Source organism: Arvicola amphibius, chromosome 18, assembly GCF_903992535.2.
Source record: "Arvicola amphibius chromosome 18, mArvAmp1.2, whole genome shotgun sequence".
NCBI classification, from domain to species: Eukaryota; Metazoa; Chordata; class Mammalia; order Rodentia; family Cricetidae; genus Arvicola; species Arvicola amphibius.
Window position 1 is genome coordinate 28,278,909 of NC_052064.1, and position 23,487 is coordinate 28,302,395.

At 44.6% G+C, this 23,487-nt stretch overlaps 1 pseudogene; it reads left to right on the forward strand.

Moving 5' to 3' along the window:
* Nucleotides 1–404: 404 nt before the first annotated feature.
* On the forward strand, nt 405–18,320 carry LOC119803822 (annotated as a pseudogene).
* Nucleotides 18,321–23,487: the final 5,167 nt, after the last annotated feature.

Below are 23,487 nucleotides of genomic sequence, written 5' to 3' on the forward strand. Positions count from 1 at the left end.
GTAAAAGGTAAATGTATAAACACAAGGGAAAACCCCACCATATTGAGTGTGTAGGCAAATGCTGTAATCAAAACCTTACCAGCTGTTGCACAATGACATATTTTGGTCACTTAATTCATCAAATTGTTGCCTTTTTTTTTTTTAAATCAAACCTAATCTGAAGGTTTCTTTGTTTGTTAAAGGTTAAAAAAAATCGATAAAACATTTGTACGAAATGGGAAATAGAAAGTTTTATTCTTTGGGGGATGAAAAGTTGTTTTCCGTCAGCATTACAAGAGAAAAACTCTAAAAGTTACACAAGGCATTTCCTCTCCAGCCCCTTCCCAGGCTGAAGGAACTGAAACAGCGTCATAATTTAAAAGGAAGACTTTGCTCCTCATTGATCTCCTATTAGCTCTTGTCAAATGCCCTTGTCTGGACACCTGAATGGATGCTTCCTGCCCCTGAGAATGAAATCTGAGCATGAAGAGAAAAGCATTGTGTGTCTGATGGGTGGGGGTGGGGCAGGTACAGCCCACCTAGTATTCCTTATTCCTGGGGCTCAGCGCCTCACAGAGGGCAAGGCAGGAAACAAGTGTCCCGTGAGGCTTGGATTCCTGCTAGGAAGGTGCAGAAACAGCAGAGACTTTAAAAGCAGGAACTAGTAACGTGCAATGGTACTGGGTAGAGAGAGGACTTGACCCAGGCTCCGAAGAGCAGAAAGACGGAGACAGGAAAACAGAGGAGAAAGCACCGCCCTGACGACGTCTTTGCTTGGCTCACAGGGGTCTTGTGAGCGCAAACGCAATTCTGTTGACACGCCTCCTGATGCTGCATGCGATATTATTACTTTCTCTATTGTTCAGGAACATCCACGGCAGCTTGACTATTTCCCGGAGCCTTGCAGCGGCTGTTTGCCTATAGTTTCTTTAGCTTGTGTTCAAATACCGTGCCATTAATGCCCGGCAACGAAACGAACAAAAAGAGAAGTTGGGGAGAACAGTCTTATCGTTATTCAGTTTAACTTGACTCCCTTCCCAGTCTTCTCAAGCATTTCATAAAGATGGGTATCAGGGAAGAAAAGATTAGAAGAGCCGGAGGCCATAATTCTTAACAGATGAGGCAGCCCATTCCCGCAGTGGTGAGGAGAGCAGGCTGAGAGGAGCAGTCCTGCCCTGTGCTGTAACTCCACATGGACACTCATTGACAGCACCTGTAGAAACAGCCAACAGCCGAGACCGAGACAAATCCAGAAATCAGCACCTACACCTATAATCACCCCAAACCCAGACACCTAGACACCAGTGCAATAACACAATCAACAACAACCAGGGGATTATGGCAACATCAGAGCCCTGCTAGCTTTACTACAGCAGGCCCCAAATATTCAACAAGGCTGAAGCACAAAAATAAAAAAAATTGTTTTTAAAACCAACTACTTGAAGATGATAGAGATCCTTAAAGAGAAAAATGAATAGATCCCTTAAAGGAATCAGGAAAACACAAACAGTGGAAGGAAATGAATAAAACCTGTCAAGACCCGAAAACAGAAATTGAAGCAATAATAAAAACCCAAACTGAGAGAACTCTGGAAATGAAAAATTTAGGAATTCGAACAGAAACTACAGAGGCAGGCTTCACCAACACCAGAGATGAAAGAGAGAATCTCAGACATTGAAAATATGATAGAAGAAATAGATACATCAGTCGAAGAAAATGTTAAATCTAAAAAAAAAAAATCGCTGACATGAAACACCCAGGAAGTCTGGAATACTATGACAAAAACAAGCCCAAGAATAATAGGAACAGAGGAAGGAGAAAAATTCCAGCTTAAAACCCCAGAAAACATATTTAACAAAATCATAGAAGAAAGTTTTCCTAACCTAAAGAAGGACAAACCAATTAAGATAAAAATAAGTTTATGGAGCACCAAATAGATTAGACCAATAAAGAAAGCACTCCCCACACGATAATAATCAAAGCAATAAAGAACAAAGAAAGAATATTAAAAGCTGCAAGGGAGAAAGGTAAAGTCACATATAAGGGCAGACTTATTAGAATTCCATCTGACTTCTCAGTGGAGACTCTAAATGCCAGAAGGGCCTGAACAGAAATGCTGCCAACTCTAAAAGATTACAGATGCCAGTCCAGACTGCTATACCCAGCAAAACTTTCAATCACCTTAGATGGAGCAAATAAGATATTCCATCATTAAAAAAATGTATCTATAAATCCAACCCTATATAAGGTGCTAGAAGGAAAACTCCAACCCAAGGAAGTTATCTACACCCATGAAAAAAACACAAGCAATAACCTCATACCAGCAAAACAAAAGAAGGGAAACACATATACACACAACACACACACACATTCACACTTACATGCACAGCCAACACCACAAACAAGTTAATGGGAATCAATGATCATTGGCCATTGATATCTCCCAGGTCTCAACTTCCCAGTAAAAAGACACAGACTAACGGGATGGATGTGAAAACAGGATCCATCCGTATGCTGCACTCACAACAGACACCTCAACATGAGAAACAACTAATCAGAGAAATACTGGAGCTAACAGATGTTATCAACCAAACAGACTAACATATATTTACAGAATATTTCACCCAAACACAAGAGAATACACCTTCATCTCAGTACCTCATAGAAATTTCTTCAAGACTGACTACATACTCAGATACAAAGCGAGTCTGAACAGATACAGGAAAGTTGAAAAACTCCCTGCATCCTATCAGACCAACACAAAAGAAAGCTGGATATAAAAAACACAAACTACAGAAAGCCTACAAAGTTCATGGAAACCGAACAACTCTATACTAAATGAAAAATGAGTCAAGGTAGAAATAGAGAAAGCAGTTAAAGAGATTCTATAATTAAATGAAAGTGAATAATACACAACACACCCAAACTTATGAGACACAATGAAAGCAGTGCTAAGAGAAAAGTTGATAGCACAAAGTGTCTGCGTAAAATATTTGGAGAGATCTCACACTAGCGACTTAACAGCACACCTGAAAGCTCTAGAACAAAAAGAAACAAGGTCACTCAAGAGGATTAGACAGTAAGAAATAATCAAACTGAGGGCTGAAATCAATGAAATAGAAACAAAAAGAACAATACAAAGAATCAATGAAATAAAGAGTTGGTTCTTTGATAAAATTAACAAAATCTGTATACTGCCAAATTAGAAAATCTAAAAGAAATGGATAATTTTCTCAATAGGTATCATTTATCAAAGTTAAATAAAGATCAGATAAACAATTTACATAGGCCCATATCCCCTAGTGAAATAGAAGCAGACATTAAAAGTCTCCCAAACAAACAAACAAAGCCTAGGGTCAGATGGTTTTAGTAACAAAATTCTACCAGACTTTTGAAGAGGAGTTACTCCTCAAATTATTCCATAAACTAGAAACAGAAGGAACATTGGCCAATTTGTTTTATGAGGACACAGTTACCCTGACACACAAGCCAGAGAAAGACTTAACAAAGAAGGAGAATTACAGACCAATTTTCTTATGAACATAGATGCAAAAGTACTCAATAAAATACCCACAAACTGGATCTAAGAACACATTAGATCATCCACCATGAGCAAGTTGGCTTCATCCTATAGATACAGGGATGGTTCAACAAGAAACACAGGATCATCTCATTAGATGCAGAAACGGCCTTTAACAAAATCCAGCACCTCTTCATGATAAAAGTCCTGGAGAGATTAGGGAAACAAGAGACATATCTAAACATAATAAAGGCAATATACAGCAGGCATATAGGCAACAAATGGAGAGAATCTCACAGCAAATCTGATAAAATCAGGAATAAGACAAGGTTGTCCTCTCTCTAAATATCTAGTCAATATAGTATTAAAGTTTTAGCTAGCTCAATAAGACAACTGAAGGAGATCAAGAGGATACAAACTGGAAAGAAAGAAGTCAAAGTATCATTATTTGAAGATAGGATAACATATATAAATGACCCTAAAATTTCCAACAGGTAACTCCTAAAGTTGATAAACACTTTCAGGGAAATGCCTGGATGCATGTTTAACTTCAAGAAAATCTGTAGCCCTCTTAAACACAAATAACGGACTGAGAAAGAAATTTAGGATAGCACCTTTCACAATAGCCACAAATAATATAAAATATCTTGGGGTAACTCTAATCAAGCAAGTCAAAGGCTTGTATGACAAAAACTTCAAGTCTTAGAAGAAAGAAACTAAATAAGGTATCAGAAGATGAAAAGATCTCCCATGCTACTCTTTGAGTTCCTTCCCTGAACTGAATGGTCCATTCTCATCATTATTAGTGCAGTACCCATGCTAATGCATGATGGCCTGCTGCCTACTAAACCCTGTCGTGACTTGATACAAGTGGCCTTCACCAGGACTACCATCATTCCTGGAAAACATTCATTAGTGTCTATTTTCCCCAACCAGTTCCCAGCCCAGCCTGCTTTCTCCATCTCTCCCAACAGTGGCGATGTCTGCTTGAAATGCCCGTCTCCCCACATTTTCAGCCCATTCGTGCCAGCTCAGGGATCCTCTTATGTGGGGAGTTCATCCTTCCCTATGGAAGATTGCTTTCGCTCTTCACACAGAGTACTTTATACTTCCTTCCGTTTTTTAATCCAGTTGTTTTTTTTTATTTATATTAATTATGGAGCCCGGGCTAACCCCAAATTTATGATACCCCTGGCTTCGCGCCCCACGTTCTAGGACCACCAGTGTGTACGACCACAGCCACCACACTTTGTAATTTCTTGCTATAACATATTTGCTTTGCAGTTACTTATCTGCTTTAGCTAAAACCTGTTGGGTTGGGGTCATTCATCCCAGAGATGAACCCGGTTTCTGTTTGGCAACCTACTACTTCTATTCTCGATCCATTCAAACCGGGAGAGACCTCATTCGAGGCTTCCAGAGGAGAACTGAGGATCCCAGTCACATCTAGGTAGCGAGTTCTCCCTCGTGGTTACTGATGGTCTTCGCTGTGCACATCTGTGGATCCAGACGGTGCTCGGTCTGTACAATGGCTTTCTTGGCTGTCCAACTGGCTCCATCTGTAACGAACTGAAACCCAAAAGGATGCATACATACATCGGTGAGGGATTTTTATCAACTGCATCATTTGAAGTGGGAAGGCACATCCTACATCCAGTCTTTTGAGGTGAGAAGAGACACCTTAAATCTGGGCCACACCTTCTGGTGGCAGCCGGTATAAAGGACACAGAAGGAGGAAGCTTATTCTTCGCCTGATATTCCTAACACGCTGACTAGTTCATTCCTTCACTGCTATGTAGAGCCTACTTCTTCGGGATTACGGCAAATACTGAAGACCAGTGAGACATCCAGCCTCGGGGACTGAGCAACGATTGGATTTTGGAGTTTCCATCAGGGAGCAGCCGTTGTTAGGCAGACCATAACCCGTGAGCTACTCTCACGGGCGCATATCTATATTCGTTCTGCCATTCTGTTTCTCTAGAGAACTTGGACTAACACATCTGTTTCTCTAGAGAACTTGGACTAACACATACAGTCTGTCCCACTTACAATTCAGCCCCGCTTTTACTTCCACTGACTGGGGAGGATACAAAAATGGTCAGGATGCAGGACACAGATGAAAAGGAAAGACCTACATCTGCGTGGGCTGGCCTGACATCTGCATCCTATCCGACGAAAGCCCAGACCCAGCCTAGACTTGTCAGTGACACGAGAAGAAAAAATACCGCCATGCTGCTTAAGCAAGTTTGGCTAAGATTGTGAGCACACCCTCGTAGCCATAGACGCCACCTTTATTATCCCTACTGTCCGCCCACCGGGGATACCTCGTGTGCCTTTACCATCTCTCCATGCTTGCTTAGCTCCACTGGGCCAAGGTACACTAAACACACGTGTGCATATGCATCCATGCATAGCGCTGATCGAGGGTGCCACTCAACAAACGTGTTTCATGTGAGCTGGGGAAGAAATATTTTACCTGGAAGGAAACGAAGGCTTTCATTTTAGCCGTCTGCAATCTCGCCTTCCTGCTTGCAGTCAGTAGACAACGGCAAGCATGAGCAAGCTTCAAGACGGCCTTAAATATGTAGCTAGACTCCTTCTGTGAAAACCCGTCCTTGCTTTTAAGATTACTTAAGAACTTGTGGCATATGGGAAAGCAGGTGTTTGGCAGCAAAGTTTTTAAAGATCTCCGAAGACCACAAACTTGCTTCTCGTTCTAAAATTAGGTAGGACGGCAGAGTCCTCGCTTGGCTTCCCCAACTCTTTAAGGTGCAGATTAACGACACTGTATTAAGAAGCCGCAGGCTTGCTCAGAGCTGGAAAGGAGATGCATTCAGACTTGCTCTGTTCTCGGGGCCAAGTGAACACACTTCTCCTTTATGCCCAAAGTGAAAAGGCTTTGGGGAACTATGAGCAGAGGCTCCCCACCCATATTGCGACGCTGCACCTCACAGTGCAAACCGGTAGAAGACTCCTCCTTTCAGGAACCTCACAAGAATTGCTCATCCCATGATGAACTGATCATGAGAGGACACGCGTGTGATTTCCGTGACCTAGCACCACTTAGCGTGCAGCAAGAGGAAAGTACTGAAGAACTGCTGGGAAATCTTGCTTCGACTCAGCGCAGGGTCTCTATCAGAGCTACGTTGTTTTCCTTACATCTTCCAAATACGATACAGTTCAAGTCACCAATTTTAACTCTTCCTTCAGAATATGCATCTAAAATAACTGGTCATAACCCCAGGCTGCCTGGCACACCTGGAGCCTGCACGAAGTTCCCCACTTCTGTATCCCCCCCCCCCTTTCCTATTCCACGACTGCCTCCCAGGTGCAAACTCGTACATGCTTCTTCCTGCCCTTCATTACTCCCGTGGACTTGAACGGGACCATCCCAGGAGTCTCCCACAGAGAATTCTAGCTCTTCTCCTAGGCTAGGCCTCTCTGGAGCCAAGCCTCTCTCAGTTCCTATGCTCACCCTCTAACGTGCACTGAAGGACACGGGAAACGCCCTGATTGGTTCTCCAACTTGGGGAGCAGCAAGCTCCTTCTTCTTGCACTCCAGGCTTGTGTTATCTGTCCTGGGATTCTGCAAACATAAGCCATCCTTTGCCGCTGCCCATGGCCTTCAGGCTATCGAAGCACCTTCTGAGTCTGAAAGTCTCCTCCTTGTACCGCATTTGGGGTCCCTTATCTACCAGGCTGGCTTACACCTCTACGATTCCTCCAAAGCTGCTTACATGGTGGCCTCCTTACCAAAGAACTGCAAAAATCCTTGCTGAGTAGGGAAGGCAAGTCTAAGATTGGGTGGGTCTGGAAAACATCATGCAGAGCTCACGGAGAATTGTGTGAGAAGGGGAGATACCATCTTTCAAACCTAATCCCTCAAACCAGAAATTCTAATTACCCCTGACCTCAGCAACAGTCCTGGGTTCTTTATCATATTCTGCTACTAAGTAATTACTTAGGACTCCAGGTGACTGAGTTTACCTCTCCAAGTCTAACGCCTCCACTGGAAACACCAAGCGGTCCAAGTATACAGTATCTAGAGACCCTAATAACTCTATAAACTTAAATATAAAGGATAAGGCCACCAGCCAGGCAGGATAGATTATATTTATAATACCAGCCCTTGATGGGGGCTGGTGCGAAAGGGTTGAGTTCAAAACCAGCTCGGACTACATGATGAGATGGTCTCGAACTAAAAGAAAAATTAAACATCTTAAAAATGAATAAAACTGCTGGGGACACACGGCAGCTGGCAGAGCTGTGGACTACAGCAAGCCTGAAGTTCAGGTTCAGTCCACAGCACCACATCACCCCGGGGCCTGACGGTACATGCCTATAATCCCAGCACTTGGCAGGTAAAGACGGGAAGATCAGAGACTCAAGACATAGCTCAACTATGTCTTGGCTACATCAGGCTATAGAGGTTAGCCTTGGTGATGTCACACCCTGTCTCAAAAAATAAAAGTAATAAATAAAATAAAGTCACTAGATTCCACCTTGTACCTAATATAGCAAGACTCAAACCTGAAAGTCACTGAAACCTTAAAATAATCATTATTCAAAGAACATTTAATGACTCCTGAGGAGACTAAAAGAACTAACACTGTTATATAATTCTAATATTATTATAATACGAACCTGACTTGCCATATAGACATGTTAATGGCAGGTGTAAGCATCATAGGGTATTATTAGCAAATATTTAGTAAAATAACAGTAATAATTTTAAGATCAACAACTTGTTATTACAAAGTCCAGTGCATGTTTGGAGGCTAAGTATAACCATTCAGCCTATCATGGTAAGATGTATGAACATCTTCTGATTCATTCCTTTAATTAGGAACGCTGCCACCAACACTACTTTGCTCAGACTTTAGACAGTGACTTGCAACAGACATCATAACCTTTGATGTTCCTCTCTTCTCAGAAATTTAGGTATAAATAAGAATTATTTCCACTGAAGGTTGACTTACCTACATCACATTTGGAATGCAGCCAAGGCTATAAAACATATCCAGAGGCAGAAGTGTTTCCAGCACATGGAAAAGGAGTAGAGTCGGTGTTTGTAAACAAAAATCACAGCCCGTTAGTTAGTAAGAAGGACCTCACTGCAGCGTTCTTCCCAGCGGGACCTGTTTGGGACCTACTTCTACCTGGAGAGGGAAGGCCATGACAATGAACCACAGAGCTATGGCATATGAAGGCAAGATGTATCAAATGCCCCAGCAAAAATCTGCCTCTGCTATCATAAAGGTCAGGAGGTAATTTCGGGAGAAAAGTCAAGTTAAAACTGCCACCACCCCTCCTAATGGGAAACAGCAGTACTACTTGGGAACTGAAGGATGGCTTCCATGGAGAGACAGCGTTCTGATGACAGATAGCAAGCCACAGCTAGTCTTCCTTGGCATCGCAAGACTGCCAGACAGAATGGAAAGAAAACCTGGATATTTTGGCCCAACAGCCAGCTCTCCTTCCAGGAAGACTTAAACTTGGTTGAGTCATGACTCCCCTCTGGTTCTCCGATTCCTTAGATCTGGAATGAGAAGGCAGAATCACCAACCTCTAAGATCCTTTGTGAATCCAGCCGGTGTGGATCTGTGTCACTCACGCAAGTGTTTTGGTTGGCACCATTGCAGGAACTTGGGCCAGGAACCACACGGCCAGCCCTGGTCAGCCATTTTACCCATCCTACTGAGGGTAAAAGTCGTTCCTCTTTCAGCTTCACACCGACCCCTTTACCGTGTTTGGAGGACGACACTGTAGGCATTGTTTTATGAATCCATATGCTATGACTAACGAGGTCAAAGTCTGACTCTTCTTGGGCCTGCTGACTTTCGACTGTTCCGCCAGGAGCTGTGCAGGTCATCACAGTTATAGCCTGCCATCTTGTTTCTGAGGTACACAGTTCCACGTACTCGCTTAGACGCCAAGTGTGGCCGCTCTCTCCTTCGGCAAGGGTGACAGCATGGCCAGCAAACTGCACCGTGGTTATTAACTACAGGCTGGATTCCCGCTCTTTAGAATCCGCCATCTCCTACCCTAAGCTGATGCATGGCAAGCCAGCCAGTTAGTCTGCTCTCCCTCAGGTTTCCTGAGTAAGAGGACATCCTGAAGGGAAAAGGACGATCGGCATTCACTGAGGATCTGCCACACGCTAGGCACTATGCCGGCCCTTACACGCTGTGTACTGAGGAAGGTCCCTAAACTACGAGCTTCTTTAGGGCGGTAAGCATTGATCCTGTTATCATCCAATCAATAAACAACAGGCTTCCGTGTGCATTTGTTGAACCTGTCTTATTTAGAACTCACAATAACTTACAACAAAGCTTAAACGTCAGCGAATTGGGCAAGACATGCGATAAACCCCAATTGGTCAGACCCCCTCCAATACTTGAGAACAGCCAATTCCAGTCAGTATTCTTCCTGGGAGCTGAGTTATTGTCACTATAACCCAATAACATATGGCTGGATGCCGTTGGCTTCCCAAATTCCTCTCCCACCTGACAGTTTTACATAAGGCCAAGTAAAATCACCTGAGCCATTGCTATGTCCCAGGTATTATTCTATCCACTCTGTAGATGAAGACACCTTTAATTTTCACAACCCCATGACCACTGACCATTCCCATATTAAGTATCATAAAAGCTTCAGACCCGAAGTCCAAAGATTCGAACATCTTCAAGTCTGGCAGTGCCACCCAGGAGTAGTGTCTCGATTTCAGCCAGAGGAGTGAGGATTCCAGAGCCCTAGGCTGCTGGACCACCTCGATTTTATTCTTGTTCTTTCCTGCATTCGTCTCTAGATGCACGCCTTCCATAAAGTCTGGACAACGGTGTCCATCATTACCAGCATGCAGGAGACTAAGGCAGGCAGATCAGGCAGCCTGGCTACTTCGCGAGTTGCAGTTCTGCCTAAGATAAAAGTTAAAACTTGGGAACAAACGAACAAAAAAAAAAACTAAACAAAAAGAACTTGACAATGAGAACAAATACGTATGCTTGCATTTCTACATCTGCTTTACGATTCGCTAAAATACTAAAGGCCAATCATGTCACTGACGGCCTTTATCATCCTTTTCATAGTCCATAATCCCTTACGGTAAAGACCATTTTCAAAGAGGTTTAAGCCTTAGGCACTAGCAAACAACTCATTCCTATCCCCACCTCTATGAACTTGACACAACAAAGCAACAACAAAATATGTGGCTTTCATTAGTTTATGTTTGGGGATAAGGAAGGATGGGGCTGGGAGGTGTATGGAGAGGTCTGCCATTCACAAGTCCCTGGGTTCAACCCCCATCACTGTAAAAATGAAATTAAAACCTGAGAAGTTGAGACACCAAAAAAACCCAAAAAAATCTCTAAAGTAAGCTTTGTTCTTGCTGACCATTGAGGTTGTAGGCTAACATTTAGAGAAGGGGTGTTGGCCGTATCCTAGGTTAGTAAGACTGTGTTAAATATACTTATTTGTTATAAAATAAAACATCTTATTTTTTGTGTTCTTATTTTCCCTGGCTAAATCTTATCTTGACAATTTAGGAACTGCTAGGGTTACAGTGTCCAGCACCAACAGGAGTGCAGTGATTGTATTATAGAATTTCACTCAAATTGCCCCCAGGGATTATTTTCCTTGTAGACACTTACATCGCAAGGAAAAACAGACAGACGACGACAGACCCAAACACGGGAAGACAAAAGCTCAGGGCCCAATCTGTCGGTCAGACACTGTGTGCAACCGGCCACGCCAGTCTCTCTAAGTGTCTGTGTTCCCACCAGAAATACTTCCTCCGTCACGTTTGTGTTGGATATCCTAGATATTTAACAATCTAGCACTTTCCTCCGGGGGTGGGGGTGATGGTGGGGAAATGTGTATGTGTGCCTCTTTTCTCTGGCCGTGATAAAATGCCCTGGCAGAAGCAGTCAATGGGAAAAAGAGCTCATTCAGGCTCACAGATCAAGGGAAGTCACAGAGGCCACTGACCATGCAGGAGACAAGATGCCACCACAGCAGAAAGCTCTTCCCAACTCAATTAATACGGTTAATTGGCAGAGGCACACCCAGACGCCAATCTTAATCTAAATAATTTCTCACAGATGTGCCTAAAGGTTTCCATGCTAGTTGATTCCACACCCATTGACAATTAACACTAACCACACACGTGTGTGTGTGTGTGTGTATGTATATATATATATTTGATTATTAGTTATACTCAGTTGTTTAAATGACAGGTTTGTCTTATTGTCTTTTAAGATACTACAGCATAAAGTGTGTAAGCAGTTTATTTATACCAAATGGCATCATGTTTATGGCTCATGTTAAATATTTTCATATTGTTATAATACCAAATATGCTTGCATGCTTGCTATTGTGGAGCACAGAGATGATCTTATGAGCACCAAGCTAACTTTGCTCTGTTTTTTTTAATACATACATAGCTTCAAGTGTACAACACTATTACTTTGCAAATTCTCTATGAATCTCAATTTGAGTTTACAAGGTCTCTTTTAGAATCTTCCCAGTTTAATGAACCTATTTTGATCTTAATCTAAAAATATATCGATCATGTGTGGTGGTTAATTTTATGTTGGTATTTCTGGAAGTGTCTATGGCAGTCTTTCAGGGAGAGGCAGACTGGCGTTGGAATCAGTGGGATTGGAATCAAGAAGATCCTCCCTCACCAATATGAGTGGGCCTCTCTCAATCTGCTGATGTCTCAAATAGAACCGAAAGGCATGGGATGTGTTCTCCCTCCAGCTCCTTGAGCTTGGGCACCCATCTGCTCGTGCCTTTGGACATGGCCCCACACCCCACGCCACACTCTAAGGCCTTTGCGCTAACATGGAATCTTATCACCGCTTGCCTGGGTTCATAGCTTATAGATAGGAGGCCATTACACTTTCCAGCTTCCAGAATATTGTGAGACAGCATCTTGAATTAAACCTGTTTTTATGTATCAATATCCATACACCGGCTTCATTATGCCCAAAACTTGGTTAGCACAATGCCTAAACTATTCCAGGCACCTTAGCAATTTACAAAGTGACTTCTCTTGGTGACCCAAAAGCATCTGCACAGGTGCCAACACCTCACTCGCTCCTTCATTCACATAGCAAGGACCTATCTAAGATGGAAGGCACAGAATCCAGGAGAACATGAATCCCATCCTGTATCATGGAGTCTACAGACCAGCCTATCAGTGCCTGGAGCACAGAGACCAATTTTCACGTACCCTGCACACACCAGAGGACAGTCAAGCCAGGCCCAGGGGCTGATGCCGCTGGATGAACCTGGAGAATCCAGAATCCATTGAATTGGGGGGGGGGAGGGCGTGCAAAGTGATCTAACCGGGGCAGTTTTAAAGGAGAGAGGGAAGGCCACAACAAATGCATAAGTAACTTCCATTTCTGAAACTGAAATCAAAGTCTCGGCATCCTAAATTGTGGAGTTACAGTTGACGGCCATCACACCAGGATGAGAACGCTTTAATAAAAACAAAGGAGGCAGTTAGAAGAGAGTGACGGAGAAAAGGGGGCACAGGGAAATGATGATGTGTATGCTGAACCTGAACGGAGACAAGGAGTAGCCTCTGAAGCAAGAAGTTTACTACTTAAAGCTACAGAACGGCCTTCAGGGAGGGAGCATCTCTTCATCCACCCACCTCCCTATTCCATCAATGTTGGCAAGACTGATTAATAACTTTCTAGGAAGTTGACTACTTGGCTATGTCAACAGTCTTACTAAGAAAATTTCACACCACGCACGGTAGAGCATGCCTGGAATCCCAGCATTGAGGAGGCGGAGGCAGGGGAATAGCAAGTTCAAGGCCAGCTTGGGCTGCAAAAAAAAAAAAAAACAACAAGGAAAGGGGGGAACCAAGGAAAAAGGCGGAAAAATGCCACGATGCAGCGAGTCCACAGGAAAACTTGAAAGATGGCTATTAATTCTAAAAATGTTCACAACATGCTGTGCTATTTTCTCAGGCTGCCAAAGCAAAGTGCCACAGGCAGGCTGGATGCTGGAAGAACAGCAACAGCAACAAAAAAGGGTTTTCTCAAAATTCTGAAGGCTAAAAGTTCAAAATCAAGAAGTCAGATTAAGGTTGCTTCATAGTCTCTCTTGTTGAGTTATAAATGGTTATCCCCTCCCTACCTTGTGCGTGTGTGTGTGCGCATGCATGTATGTTTGTGTGTGTGTGCATGTGTGTGTGCGTGTATGTGTGTGTATGTGTGTATATGTGTGTGTGCATGTATGTGTATGTGCGTGTGTGTGTGTGTAATGGTCTAGAGAGATGGATAATGACCCAGCTCTATGACTTCCCTGTAATGCAGTCCCTTTTCTTTACAGACTTTTCCAAATGAATTCATTCCAAGATATTTTGGGTCTTAGGGCACCCACACAGAAATTCTGACAGCACCTAACACATACCCACTCTCCGATAGGCAGTAGAGTGGACATAGGAACACTAACGAGACACAAAACATCAGCGCTCTGTCCATCTCACCGGTACACGTTGTTCATCACGATCTTTCAAATATCTGTCACCCGTCATAAGGGTGCATCCTTGAGAACGAAGTGTGGAGAATAAGGAAGAAATGAGAAGTGGAGGAAGGAATGAGCCAAGCAACCAGCTTCACCCCCGTCACTGCCCGCAGGTTCTCAGTCCCCACCTACAAAGTCACGGACTTCAGCAGCAACAGGTGCTATTGAACTCCACTAACACAGGCAATTTAGACTCACCCTAGCCCTGGCTGAAAGCAAAGTTCAGGTTGGCTTTCCGTACTCCAGATCTGCGTCTTTCCTCCTACTTGGGAAGCAGCTAGTACCATATGGACTTGCAGCTACCTACCTAGTACCATATGGACTTGCAGCTACCTACCTAGTAACATATGGACTTGCAGCTACCTACCTAGTACCATATGGACTTGCAGCTACCTACCTAGTACCATATGGACTTGCAGCTACCTACCTAGTACCATATGGACTTGCAGCTACCTACCTAGTACCATATGGACTTGCAGCTACCTACCTAGTACCACATCTGTGTTTCAGTGCCCCGAGGAACACCACGTCAGTAATGCTGCCAGAGGCCAGGATTAGAGCCTCACCCTGGGGCCCTACAGTTATGCTGTAAGCCCTATAATGCAATAATCTTGACTTTCTTTACTCATTTTGCTCACCCATTTGGGGTCACAAGTTGTATTCATTATAGACTCAAATGAGAAAACAAATTAATGATTTAAGTAGAGAAGCAGATCAGAACTTAATTTTATGAATAAAACGACTTCATTATGTTTACTATGTGAACAGCAATAGCAACGAAGAAAATTGTATCATATTTCTGAATAAAAATTTAGCTGTATACATTAAATTTTTTTGGTCATGAAAACTGACCTAAGTCCATGACTAGGAATTTTCCCTAAGGACTTGCATAACAATTTGAGTGCTCATACTCATATCTCATATGATTTCATAACAGATCTAGGAGGAACCTTGGCTCCCAAAGGCACAGGATGAAGAAATTACTTGATTATGTAACGGTATGACAAACCTTTAAGCGAGAGTCACATTTCAAGCCTGAAATGTCCCAAGCTGCACTACAATAAGACCCACCAGTTCTACCAATACTGCACCTCTTCCAGAGATGCCTTTAGCTTGATCTCCTGATTACAGAATAGAATCTTTGCTTAAGATGAATCCTCATGATCCATGTGCCACACTAACTGAGAATTATAAAAGCTTGGTAGTGAAATTAAAATGTGTCACTCCCAGAGGTCAGCTGGGTCACTGTGGAACTCACTTGACTGTGAGCTATCAGGAGGGAGGGTGGTGTGAAGGCCCGGCAGCCACACGCAGGCTCCCTTGGGTCCTTACTTTCATCTGAGGCAGTAGTTCTGCAGATTTATGTCCCATGTCTTACACACATAAATTCTTCTAATGCCTTCTTCTATGATTGAATCACTTAATTCCCAGAGAGTGATCCAGACAGAAGACAGATAGACAGATAAATGAATGAATGATTGATAGATAGATGGACAGATAGATAGATAGATAGATAGATAGATGATAGATAGATGATAGATAGATAGATAGATAGATAGATAGATAGATAGATAGATAGATAGATAGAGATAGATAACAATGATGAGGATAGATAGATATCAAATAGATATCAGAGAGATACCAAATAGATAGATAGATGGAACGACAGACTTATGGGTGATAGACAGATAGACAGACAGACAGATGAATGGTAGATTTTGGATATTAGATATCCACCAAGCCAGCACTGAGAGTCTAGGTAACCTTGCCAATGTCTTGTGCCTTCTACAACAATGATATTGCAACCAGAAGGCACTGCTTCCTTAACAACTGACATGCAGATGTTCCCCCTTCCTGTACACCTGAGCACATGATAAGGAAACTGGATTAAGCATCATCTGTCCCTCCCCAGTAAAGAACCTGACCCATCCTGCTCAAAGTGGAGTCCTCGGTCTGCGGCCTGCACGAGGCCACATTTCAAAACTGCGAGCCTGCATTTCAGAAGCACTCAGGGCTCTGGGTCCGGAGCCCGACGGCTTTCACCTTTCTTTCCTCTGCCAAGTCAGCTGTCACCCAGTCCTTCGCTAGTGAGCTGTCTCTGCTTTCAAATGAAAACCTAGACAATGAACTCTGTCCGCACTGTTCCTAAACTTAGAGATGCTAGTAGCAACCCCCTGACCCTCCCAACAACCCCCAAAGTAAGCTTTAGTGTCTCCAATGCAGAAATGAGACCTCACAGTCAGCCCTGTCAGAGGGAGCATAAACTCAGGACATCTCCCCGTGGCTTCATCAGATGGCTGACCTCAGGGCAAATCAGAGGCTTTTGAAGGAAATGATCTGCCTAAATCCTCTTATCCAGGTAATAATCTTGTATACTCACTAGATCTCAATTTTCATATAATCCTGGCAATCCAAACCACCTTCAAAGCCGGTTCACTCATAAGATCAAAGCCTTTGATATTAATAGATTAGCTTCATCTTGCACATTATAGAAGTCCTATTTTCTTTACAGAAGAGACTGAACCAGTTTACAGTTGTCTCCTGCATCTAAACTCAAAGCCCCTTACTGGATGACTACTTCAGAATACCCTAGTGGCTAAAACCATTCACTGGGAGGACAAGCAGCCTTAATTTAAGTCCCACTTCATCGTTGATCACCTTTCTAACTCCAGGCAAAATCCCAGAACTTCTGAGTCCCAGCTTCTCACTGGCCAGATGGAGGTAACTGTGGCTTCTTCATTGTGTCTTTGAAAGAAGTGATAGACAAAAGAACACATGGGGAATAATAACACACACAGTGCTTTCCACTTAGTAAATGCTAAATAAATGCCTGTCACCTTTGCCGCGCCTTGTAACTACCAGTTCCAGAAGACTAGCGGGTATGCAGTTAGTTCAGTTATAAAATCCTCTTAAAGCTCGGTCACAGGCTAGCATGCATGGCTCTTCTATGCGCTCTCCACGGTGTCTGCTGAACTTCTGTTCTTCTCCGGAGTGGTGATCCGACAGAAACTCGCCGTGTCTGATCTCAAGGTCCATGTTCGAGAGATCTTTGACTCCCATGGGAATCCCACTGTTGAGGTTCATCTCTACATCTCAAAAGGTCTCTTCCCAGCTGCCATGCCCAGTGGTGCCTCCACTGGCATCTCTAAGGCCCTAGGGCTCCGTGATGATGATAAGACATGCTACGTGGGGAAGAGGTGTCTCAAAGACTAATGAGCGCATCGATAAAACTATCACGCCTGCTCTGGCAGCAAGAAACTGAATGTTGCGGGACACGAGAAGATAGACAAATTGATGATGGAGACCGACGGCACTGGAAACAAATCTAAATTTGGTGCAAATGCCATCCTGGGAGTGTCCCTGGCTGTCTATGCCTCTCTACCGTCACATCTCTGACTTGGCTGGCAACCCTAAAGTCATCCTGTCAGTCCCAGCCTTCAGTGTGATCCATGGACGCTCCTACGCTGGCAACGAGCTGGCCATGCAGGAGTCCACGGTCCTCCCTGTGGGGGCGCCCGGTTTCTGGGGAGCCACGCGCACTGGGGCAGAGGTTATCACAACCTGAATGAAGAATGCCATTAAGGAGAAATAGGGGAACGGTGCCACCAAAGTGAGTGATGAGGGCAGGTTTGCACCTACATCCTGGAGAACAAAGGAACTGTGGAGCTGCCAAAGAACGCAGTTGGGAAGGCTTGTCATTGGCATGGGCGTGGTCATCTCTGAGTGCTTCAGGTCTGGCAGGTATGACCTGCATTTCAAGTCTGATGACTCTAGCTGGTACATGGCATCCGGCCAACGGGCTGGCCTGTGTAAGTCCTTCATCTGGGGGTACCCAGTGGTGTCACTGAGGACCCCTTTGACCAGAACGACCGGGAAGCTGGCAGAAGTGCATGGCTAGGCAAGCATCCACGTGGTTGAGGATGATCTCACAGTAACCAGCCCTACCAGGATTGCCGAGGCTGTCAGTGAGAAGTCCTGTAACTGCTTCCCACTCAAAGCGAACCAGATTGGCTCTGCATCTGAGCCTCTGCAGGTGTGTGTGCTGACCCGGTCCAATAGCTGGGGCATCATGGTGTCCTATCGCTCTGGGGAGACTGAGGATACTTTCATCATTGCCGACCTGGTGGTGGGGCCCTGCACTGGGCAGATCAACACTGCAGCCCTTTGCTGAGCTGAGCACCTGGCCAAGTACAATCAGATCCTTAGAACTGCGGGAGAGCTGGGCAGCAAGGCCAAGTCTGCCATCAGGGCCTTCAGGAAGCCCCTGACCAGGTAGAGTGTGAATGGACATCCCTGGAGTCACCAGCTGCTTAGACCCTGTCCCTGATGTCATCGAGGGGGCTCAAGGCCGGCCCAGTGCTTGCATGTCCCATGTCACTGCTTCCTTGGACATCCTCAAGGCCATACCTGACCACCTGGAGCCCTGCTGGCAACCCCAGCTTTGTAATCATGCTTCAGGGCCTCGGAATTGGTCCATAATCATTGCTTCTGCCATCTCACTTCCCAAGCTGGTGTCTGGAGCCTAGTGCAATCTCTAGGGTTGCCACAAGCAAACCCCCACCCCAGCGGTTCTCCGTGCAAAATCAAAGCCTAAGTGACCCTTAAAAATAGTCTCAAATTACAACCCCCATCACTTATTATGAAGAAAAAATGGAGAGCACCCTAGAAGTGTAATTAGAAATTACACTTCTGAATCAAGAAAACCACAAGATGAAAATGAAAAATGTAAGCAAGTTTTAGCTTCAAAGATAAGATTCTTCTTTGAAGTGAAAATGAAATATGAAGATCCTGAAAACCTGGTATGCTCTCCAAAGTGACAAAGTGACCTGCCTTGAAAAACCTTCCCATCCCATCTCCCGCTTTCCAGTCCAGCTCTGTGAGGGGTATAGTTCTGAGGGAAGTATCTGACACTCCCCAGATCTCCTGTATATGCTGTCAGGATATGAAGCACCCCCAAAACCTACATGTTGAACAATGCAGCACTATTTTAGCAATGGGTTAACCCACTGATGGGTTCATGACTTGGCAGTGCTTTGGAGGAGATGTTTAAAATGAAGGGGCGTGGCCTCACTGATGTAAGGAGGGAGGCACACTGTGGGCAGATACACCTGATTTGTCTCTCCCCTCACCTCCCCACACTCACCCCCACCAGGAAGCGGGAAGCTCTGACATCATGCAGCACGCCCTCTCCATGATGCTCACCATATGTCTGTTACACTGGACAAAGCAATCAGGAGCTCCAAAGAACATAGAAAGCCATGATCCAAGATAAATTCTCCTCCATTAAGTAGTTTCCTTGGACATTTTGTCATGGCAATGAAAAGTTGACTACCACACACACACACACACACACACACACATGCACACACACACATACATGTACATACACACACATATACACATACGCACATACACACATGCATACACACATATGCATATACACACATACACATATACACACATGCACATACACACACATATACACACAGACATGCACACACACATACAGACATGCACACACACATACACATACACTCACATATACACACATAGATACACACACATATACACATGCACATACACACATGCATACACACATACATATGCACATACACACATATGTGCATACACACATATACACATACACACATATACATATATATACACGCATACATACACACATATACACATGCACATGCACATATACACATACACGCATGCACATACACACATACACATATACACACATGTACATACACACATGGACACACATGCATGCACACACATATACATGCTGTAAAGAGTTGGGACTCAGTATCTCATCTGTAAAATGCGAAAGTACCACGTTTTTAACTCACTGGATTTTTGTGGGAGTTGACAAGCAGGGTAGAGTATCTTTTAACATCATTTTTAAAGTATATATTGTTTTCAAACAAAGTCCCAAGAAGTACTTAATGTATATCATTACCATATTCACCACATCACTCTTGGGCACATACCCAGAGAACGCCTCATCCTACAGCAGAGATGCTTGTTCAGCTGTGTTCATTGCGGCTCTATTTATGATAACATACACTGGAAAAAAATCTAGATATCCATTAATGGATGACCGGATAGTGAAAATGTCATAAACTTATACAACAACATATTCAGCTGTTGCAAAGCTGAAGCCATGAAATTACAGTTAAATACAGAAGCGAGGAAAAAATTATCCTGGATGAGGTGACCTAGACCTCAAAATACAAATGTTGCGTATATGTCTTATATGCAGATGCTAGTGTTTAAGCCTTTGGTAGGTACACTGTAATCCATATAAGCACAGAGGTTATCTAGCGGGTGAGAGACCAGGGGAGAGGAGAGGATCTCCCACAGTAGAAGAAATAAAATATATGATCTTGGAGAGACAGGACAGAGACGGAGACAGGAGGCTTGAATGAGGAGACAAGGAAGGTAACGAGGGGAAAACGAGGAGAGACAGCTAACAGTGAGGGCCATCGAGGGGGCTGTATGGTTGCATCGTGGTACATCTTCTTCAGTACTACAATGATCTCAGAGAAGAAAGATCAGGGCGCAAGAACTCAACCTAGGACAGACATCAACTTCCCTTTCCTTTGTAAGGCCCTTGGGTCACTCTTGAGTCATGCCCACCTACGCTGCTCGACAGTGCCACCCAAGAGCATCGCGGCTCCACTTCCTTCTTCGCCACAATTCCAGACTTCCGGCGGCACGCATGGCAGCAGATGGCACCTGCTGGCAAAACAGAAACAAGTAGCCAGCCTGGAAGCAGCAGGCAGAATGGCTGCTTTGGTTCCGAAATGTGGGGCAAAGTGTACTGACATAAAAATCCCCAAACATCAACAAAGCCAGCAACTACCGGGCAGCTTGCAAGCCCAGGACAAAGTCCATCATAACAGAAGGCCGTGGAAGCAGTCCATTAACTGTAATCTCACGGACCAGCAGGTCCCACAGTATGCAGAAGACCAAATAAGAAAACACGCTTTTAACCTGGGTTCCGGGCATGACACATCCGTGTCCAGAGTATGTACAACATTAAAAACAGCCTCCCTAATCCACGGGAAATGGGGTACCAAGGCCCCACATCCTTCTCTTCCTCACCAGGTATGACTGGGGTTTTATGGTTTCTCATTACATTAATGTATGTGTGTTGGGAGATGGGAGAAATAGTAAACACCAAACTCAGCTGTTATGACAGAGAAATGCTCACCATGAATTAGGGCAGCAGCATTCCATGGGCTAAGGACTTTAGACAGAAGAAAAGGGACAAAGAAGGAAGTGGAGAGACACCACCATTTCCCTTATCTCTGCCTCTGACTGTTCTGACGGGACCGCTCTGCCCAGCCACACCTTCCCGATCCTGAAGGACCAACACCTCTGAGACTCCGAGCCGGCATGAGCCTGTCCTTCCTTCGGTCTCTCTGTCAGGCATTTGAGTCAAGCAACCTAAAGGAAGGGACACAGATGGTAACAATGTGCGCACTGTTGTACAACAGAAGCTCGCGACCTGGACCGCTGTGCTGCCTGGACCATCGCTTTTCATCCCTGGCGAGCATCACTCTCTTCTCTGGGCCTAAGCATTCCGGCTACTTGAAAACAGAAGTGTTAGCATTCAGAATGCGGAGGGATTGCTCTCGGAGGCAACAATGCCTTAAATCAGGAAAACCCGCAAGAAGACAGTCAGCGGGAGAAGAAAGGTCAAGAGTCATATGTTGTTGGAACCAAATCAACACCCAAAAGAAAATAAGGAAAACCAAAAGATTAAAAGATGGTAAACGCTCTGTTCATCTGTAAGGAAAAGCCCCCCCACCCGTGTGTGTGTGTGTGTGTGTGTGTGTGTGTGTGTGTATCGTAGTCACCTGTATGTACTATCTGTGTGCATATGAGTGTTGTGTATGGGAACACAGGCTTGCAAAAGATTAAAAGATGGTAAATGATCTGTTCATCTGCAAAGGAAAGGCTCCCCCACCCGTGTGTGTCTGTGAGTCTGTGTGTCGTAGTCACCTGTATGCACTATCTGTGTGCATATGTGTGTTGTGTATGTGCGAGCAGGTTTGGGAGAAGAAATGTATGGCAAAACTACCACACGAAATACCGAGGAAGCCAATGATGACAGGCTATGAAGGTACAAGTAAGATTTTTAACTTTTAACTGAGCAATTCGAGGCTAGAAGTTCTGTTCTAGGTGTCCTGAGTGGGTTCTGCTCTCTGTGTCCTGAGTGGGTACTGTTTGTATTTTGGATGGGTGGCAACCCTGGTGGCAACTGACAAAATTCTACGTCAAAATGAAGCAAGTCTGACTCAACCTAGCATGAGGGCTGGGAGCAGTGAGGACAGAAGTCATGGGTTACTGAGGAGGAAGCGCCACCAGGCCTCAGAGATGGAAAAAGGGTTTGCTTATGAAGAGGAGGAAGACTCCAGAACAACTTCCTATTTTCTGAAGAACAAAGCCACAGGATAAATAACGCGAGAAGGAAAAACGGTAAGAATCACATGGAGATAATCGGGTGAAAACCTTGAAAACGGAGGGAATGATGGGACCATAACCCAGAGCTGACACCTTGGACCGAAGAGGACTGGGTCAAGAACAGAAGAGGGGACTGTCTTGGTGCGTATGACCTGCCCTGACAGAACATCAGAGGCTATATAGCTCGCAGGGAACAGAGATTCCTTCCTCCTTGTTCCGATGGCGAAGAGCCCAAGAAGAAGGTCTGGGTAGGCCTGACAGCTGCTGGGGGCTGGTTCTCGTCGCTCCAAGGTGGCAACTCGCTGCTCTGCCCCCTCACACCAGGACAGAAGATAAGAGAGAAAAGGGCTGGCGTCCGTTCCCGCCACTCTCTTATAACGTCATCTATAAATAAGATCATCCTAAAACCTGTATTTCGTGATACCGCCATGTGCTAATTAACACAAGAAGGTGAGACTGTAGCAAAGACCGTCAGGGAGCAAGAGGACTGGGGACAACGTGCCTATGAAAGTGAATCGAAATGATGAGAACGGGAAAGAAGTATGGGGATGACGTGATTATGAAGGCCGCAGTTTAAGGAGTCACTCAGACAAAAATGGCGAGGCGAACGCTAACACCAGTAGACAGGCCAGTGTGGACAGGGAAAGCCCACGGGGGCCTCAGCCCTACTGGAAGAACCGTGAGCAACAAAGGAAGGCAGGCGGTGGGGGAGAGAGACGTCTTCCCCAGGGCCAGCACACCAGCTGGTTATCCAGTACCGAAAGGTCAGCCCTGGAAACAGACACACGAATAACATTACACAGACTGGGTGCTTTATCTATGTATTAGGAAAACACACGCATGCAACAACAATTAATATCAAAGGAGAGGCCATGAATTTGAAAGAGAGCTAGGAGGGTGGAGGAGAGGGCCAGGAGGGGGGGGGGGAGAGGGAAGGGGAAACGATATAATTATATTATAAT